Genomic DNA, 6,115 nt, shown 5'->3' with positions numbered 1-6,115 from the left:
GGTTAAGCAGGGGAGCCAGCCACACACAGAATGAGGTAGGCAAGCACAGAATTGGAGCTGGGAATAAGAACCATTAAACAAGATTTCTTGAGCAAAGGGGGTGTGGGAGGAAGCAGCAGCCTCAGACAGGGAGGGTGATGTCCCTGTTGCAGGTGAGTGGAGGGAGGCCTCTCCAAGGTCCATCAGTCCTCGGCTGTGTCTGTCTGCCTGCAGTTAGGGGTCTGGGGGAAGGGCAGTGTTGGCCAGAGACAGGAAGGAACCATTTGGGAGGCCAGCACATGGCCAGGACTACCCCACCCCCCGGAGATAGGCAGACTCAACTTGGACTGACCCACACCTGGGGGGCGGGCTTCAGGTGGAGGAAGCAGCAACCTGATAGGTTGGGGGGCTGTGGAGTGGGAGGAGGTAAGTTTGAGTGACAGGTCTGGACTATTAAAAAGGTTGACCCATGTGCGTTTCAGTCTTTCTGACTGCGGGATGGTGCTTTCATATTTGGTGAGTGGCTGTTTTGACTGTAATTTACAGTAAGTGTTCAGGTAATGTAGTATTTTGTGTCTCTTTAGTGTTGAAACCATTTCTGAGTGTCCAGGTAATGAATGTTGGTCTGTGTGTCTGTGTGAACCGGGTCCCTTTGGCCATTCTGTGTTAGTGTGTGTGAGATTCTCTGGTGTGAGCGAGTCCTGTCTCAATCTCTCTCTCTCCCAGCCCCTCTCTCACTGCTGCAGGCTCGGTCCCGGTGAAAGGATGGATGGATGGAAGAGAGATCAGGCCGGCTGTTCCATTGGTGCCATGTGGGATGGTGAGATTCAATCTTTAATCTCTCTCTCTCTCTCTCACTCACTTACTCACTCACTCACTCACTTTTCACTCCACGCTGCCTGCTTGCTTCGGGTTGTGTTCCCAGGTGTTGGGAGGAAGATTTCTGAGCTGTGGCTCCAGGTGGACGGGTGGAGATCGGGAGGAGGCGCAGACCAGGTGTGACCGTCAATCTCGCGCGCTCTCTCAATCTCGCGCTCTCTCAATCTCGCGCTCTCTCAATCTCGCTCTCTCAATCTCGCTCTCTCAATCTCGCTCTCTCTCAATCCAATTCCAATTCAAATGCTTTATTGGCATGAAAGTTTACAGAGAACCATATTGCCAAAGCTTACATAGCAAAAAGGTACAGTTTTCCAACATTCTGTAGGTGTCAATCGATTTGACATTTGTTGGGTACATACAATATTACTTTTAAACAATATTAATTTTAAACAGTCTTTGTACTTCATTTGGTACGTTCAATAATAATTTTAAACAGTCTTAATTTTAAACAGTCCTCAGGTTGTGACATGTTGTTACATATTTGGCCCCAAGGTATGGTCTGTCTCCTTCTCCTAGGACTAATCTCAATTTTGACAGGTCATCCAATTCCTTGAAATCTGGGGTTGTTTGGCTTAGCTTGTTGAATAATATGTTTCTTGATGTGTTGAATTTTTCGCATTTTAGGAGGAAATGCATCTCTGTTTCAACCTCGCGGGCCAGACATTGATCGCATATTCTATTCTCTCTAGGCTTCCAGGATTTCTTGTATCTGCCTTTTTCAATTTCCAGTTGGTGGTCGCTTAGTCTGTACCTGGTGAGGGTCTGTCTCTGTTTTGTGTCTCTGATGGTCGTGAGGTATTCTGCCAGTTTATATTCTCTTTTTAGGGCCCGGTAACATTCTAATCTGCTTTGGCTTTCGGTTACTTTGTTCCAATGTTCCAGGTAGGTTTCTTTGCATTTTTTAATGATTTGGTTCACTCGGATTGGTGTTTGGACGGCTGTGTTGGTCTGGGGCTGGTCAGGGTCCGGCTGAGTACTTAGTTTCAGTAGCAGCTGACTCAGGGGACTCTTTTCTGGGTTTAGCTCTTGGGTCTGAAAGGCTTTGAAATGAAGGGTGTCTGGGGAGCTAGATTTGAGGTGATTTAGGAAGTTTAGTGCTCGTTTTTGGATGTTTATTATCAGTGGGTATCTGCCTAGTTCGGCTCTGCATGCATTTGTTGGCGTTTTTCTTTGGGTGCGAAGGATGCTTCGGCAGAATTCTGCATGTAAGGCTTCTATTGTGTGTTTTTCCCATTTAGTGTAGCTTTGGTGATTTAGCGGGCCCCATACTTCACTACCGTACAGTGCAATGGGCAGGATTATGCTGTCAAATATTTTGAGCCAGATTTTGATTGGGATTTGGATGTTGTAGAATTTTCTTTTTATTGCATATAGGGCTCTTCGGGCTTTTTCTTTTAGTGCATTCACTGCTATGCTGAAGCTCCCTGATGCTGTAATAGTTAGACCAAGGTAGGTGTAGCTCATAGTGTGTCCTATAGTGGTATCACTGAGGGTAAACTGGTATTTGTTTTCCTGACATCTGGGCCTTTTTTGAAAAATCATGATGTTGGTTTTCTTTAGATTTACTGTTAGAGCCCAATTTTGGCAGTATTTGTCGAGTAGGTCTAGTTGTTGCTGTAATCCCTGTTCTGTGGGAGACAGCAGAACCAGGTCGTCCGCATAGAACAGGGATTTCACTTCTCCATCCAGGAGACGGAGACCTGGTGACTCGCTTTGCTCCAGCATGTCTGCTAATTCATTTATGTATATGTTAAACAGGGTCGGGCTCAAATTGCAGCCCTGCCGGACGCCTCTTCTCTGGGTGAAGAAATCGGTGCGTTTGTCTCCAATTTTGACCCCGCATTTGTTTTTCAGATACATTGATTTAATAAGGTCATAGACTTTGCCCCCTATTCCACACTGAAGAAGTTTATAATAGAGCCCTTCGTGCCATATAGAGTCAAAGGCTTTCATGAAGTCGATGAAACAGGCGAATATTTTCCCATTTTTTGTTTGGTGTATATGTTTTCCAATGAGGGTGTGAAGGGTATAGATATGGTCGGCGGTGCGGTGTTTTGGAAGAAAGCCTATTTGGTTTTTTCTGAGGATATTATGTTTGTTAAGAAAATCAAGTAATCTACTATTTAGAATACTGCAGAATAACTTCCCTAGACAACTGTTGACACAGATGCCGCGGTAGTTATTTGGGTCTGATTTGTTTCCACTTTTATATATGGGGGAGATTAGTCCTTGGCACCAGATATCGGGAAAACAGCCTGAACGTAATATGATGTTGAATAATTTGAGTACCGCAACCTGCATCTCCATATTGCTGAACTTGAGCATTTCATTTTTGATGTTGTCTGGGCCACAGGCTTTCTTTAGGTGGAGAGATTTTGTTTTTGTGGCCAGTTCTTTCCATGTGATTGGGGAGTCTAGAGGGTTTTGGTTGTCTTTAATTGTTGCTTCTAATGTGTGGAGTTTTTCTGTGACCTGATGTTGACTTGGGTTTGTTTCGTTTATTGGGATGTCTTTGTAGAGGTTTTCAAAATGTGTTCTCCAGATGTCGCCATCTTGGATTGGTAATGCTTGCAATTGTGTTGTACTCAGGTTATTCCACATTTCCCAGAATTGTTTTGGATTGGTGGAGTTTTCAATTTCTTCGAGTATTTTGTGGGTATAGTTTTGTGTTTTGTTCCTAATGGTGTGTTTATATCTTTTGAGGGTTTCATTGTATCTAGTACGTAGGTCCGGATTGTTTGGTTGGCGATGCTTTTGGTTTGATATTTTTCTCAGGTCTTTTCTGGCATTTTTGCATTCGTGGTCAAACCATTTCTTATTTTTATTTTGTCTTTTGTGACGCTTCCTCTTCTGTTTCACAAAGTCGGCTTTTACAGCTGCCTCATGGAAGATCATATTTATATCCTCTATGGCCATGTTTACACCATCTCTGGTGATCTCGTATGGGTTTTCTTTAAATTTTGATATTTTACTTGTGATATCAGGTGACTTTAGTGCTGTGATGAATTTTTCTCCACTGTCTGGGGCCCATCTGTATGTCTGGTTTATTTTATGGAGCTTACTGGGTTCCTTTTTCGTGTCTGTAGTTTGGGCAGAAAGTTTAAGGTACATATTTATTTGGTTATGGTCTGAGAGGGGGGATTGCTGCCTGACAGTGAATGAGTTGATATCGCAGGGGTCCAGGTCAGTGATTGTATAGTCCACCACACTAGACCCAAGATTTGAGGAGTATGTGAGTCTCCCTAGGGAGTCCCCTCTGAACCTACCGTTAACTATGTACAGGCCTAAGGCTCGGCAGAGTTGCACTACCTCCCTACCGCTTTTATTTATTTCACGATCAAGGTTGTTCCGATTTGCGATGGCTGGTGTGACATCTAAAGGGGTCTTGCCAAACACATGGTTGTTTCCCTGTGGGTCTATGAAGTCAGGTTCACAACCGGTCCTTGCATTTAGGTCCCCACATATCACCTTTCCTTGGGCCTGGAAATGGCTGATTTCCATGTGGAGAGTATCAAATAACTCCTCTTCGAAATATGGCGATTCTATTGGAGGTATGTAGATCGCACATAAGTAAACATCTTTTTTTGCTATTCTTATATTTTTATCTAGTTTTAGCCATACGTGTGATTTTCCCTGTTTTACCGGTGAGATGTGTTTGTCCAGTTCTCCCTTATACCACACCAATATTCCCCCGGAGGTTCTGCCCTTACGTGTTTTAGTGTCTCTCTCTCTCTCTCTGTCCCTCTCTCTCTCTGTCCCTCTCTCTCTCTGTTCCACTCTCTCTGTCCCTCTCTCTCTCTCTGTCCATTTCACTCTCTGTCCCTCTCTCTCTCTGTCTCTCTCTCTCTGTCCCTCTCTCTCTGTCTCTCTATCTCTCTGTCCCTCTCTCTCTATATATATATATATCTCTGTCCCTCTCTCTCTCTGTCCCTCTCTCTCTGTCCCTCTCTCTCTGTCCCTCTCTCTCTCTGTCCCTCTCTCTCTCTGTCTCCCTCTCGCTCTGTCCCTCTCTCTCTGTCCCTCTCTCTCTCTGTCCCTCTCTCTCTCTGTCCTCTCTCTCTCTGCCCCTCTCTCTCTCTTTCTCTCTCTCTCTGTCCCTCTCTCTCTCTGTCTCTCTCTCTCTGTCTCTCTCTCTCTCTGTCTCTCTCTCCCTGTGTCGCTCTCTCTCTGTCGCCCTCTCTCTCTGTCCCCCTCTCTCTGTCTCTGTCTCTGTCTCTCTCTCTCTCTCTCAGTTCAGTTCAGTTCAGTTCAAATGCTTTATTGGCATGAAAGTTTACAGAGAACCATATTGCCAAAGCTTACATAGCAAAAAGGTACAGTTTTCCAACATTCTGTAGGTGTCAATCGATTTGACATTTGTTGGGTATATACAATATTACTTTTAAACAATATTAATTTTAAACAGTCTTTCTACTTCATTTGGTACGTTCAATATTAATTTTAAACAGTCTTACTTTTAAACAGTCCTCAGGTTGTGACATGTTGTTACATATTTAGCCCCAAGGTATGGTCTGTCTCCTTCTCCTAGAACTAATCTCAATTTTGACAGATCATCCAATTCCTTGAAATCTGGGGTTGTTTGGCTTAGCTTGTTGAATAATATGTTTCTTGATGTGTTGAATTTTTCGCATTTTAGGAGGAAATGCATTTCTGTTTCAACCTCGCCAGCCAGACATTGATCGCATATTCTATTCTCTCTAGGCTGCCAGGATTTCTTGTATCTGCCTTTTTCAATTTTCAGTCGGTGGTCGCTTAGTCTGTACCTGGTGAGGGTCTGTCTCTGTTTTGTGTCTCTGATGGTCGTGAGGTAGTCTGCCAGTTTATATTCTCTTTTTAGGGCCCGGTAACATTCTAATCTGCTTTGGCTTTCCCTCTCTCTCTGTCCCTCTCTCTCTCTGTCCCTCTCTCTCTCTGTCCCTCTCTCTCTCTGTCCCTCTCTCTCTCTGCCCCTCTATCTCTCTGTCTCTGTCCCTCTCTCTCTCTGTCCCTCTCTCTCTCTGTCTCTCCCTCTCTGTCTCTCTCTCTCTCTGTCCCTCTCTCTGTCTCTGTCCCTCTCTCTCTGTACTCCTCTTTCTCTGTCCCTCTCTCTCTCTGTCCCTCTCTCTCTCTGTCCCTCTCTCTCTGTCCCTCTCTCTCTCTGTCCCTCTCTCTCTCTGTCCCTCTCTCTCTCTCTGTCTCTCTCTCTCTGTCCCTCTCTCTCTCTTTCTCTGTCTCTCTCTCTCTCTGTCCCCCTCTCTCTCTGTCCCCCTCTCTCTCT

The 6,115-nt window shown here is 44.8% G+C and overlaps 1 long non-coding RNA gene across 2 annotated transcripts in view; it reads left to right on the top strand.

Moving 5' to 3' along the window:
- The first annotated feature begins 472 nt into the window (after positions 1–472).
- Positions 473–6,115, top strand: part of LOC147093647 (uncharacterized) — a 55,777-nt gene continuing 50,134 nt past the window's right edge. The window contains exon 1 of one of the 2 annotated variants that reach the window (XR_015074715.1): positions 473–495. This is a non-coding gene — a long non-coding RNA (uncharacterized LOC147093647). Of the gene's footprint in view, positions 496–697; positions 800–6,115 lie in introns of those variants that run through there. The other variant, XR_015074716.1, reaches the window with a different exon arrangement.

This window comes from Somniosus microcephalus, unplaced genomic scaffold, assembly GCF_052327205.1.
Source record: "Somniosus microcephalus isolate GS21.2 unplaced genomic scaffold, FLI_Smic_1.0 unresolved_chr1, whole genome shotgun sequence".
NCBI classification, from domain to species: domain Eukaryota; kingdom Metazoa; phylum Chordata; class Chondrichthyes; order Squaliformes; family Somniosidae; genus Somniosus; species Somniosus microcephalus.
The sequence above is the reverse complement of the archived record's forward strand: the minus strand, read 5'-3'. Positions and strand labels throughout refer to the sequence as shown.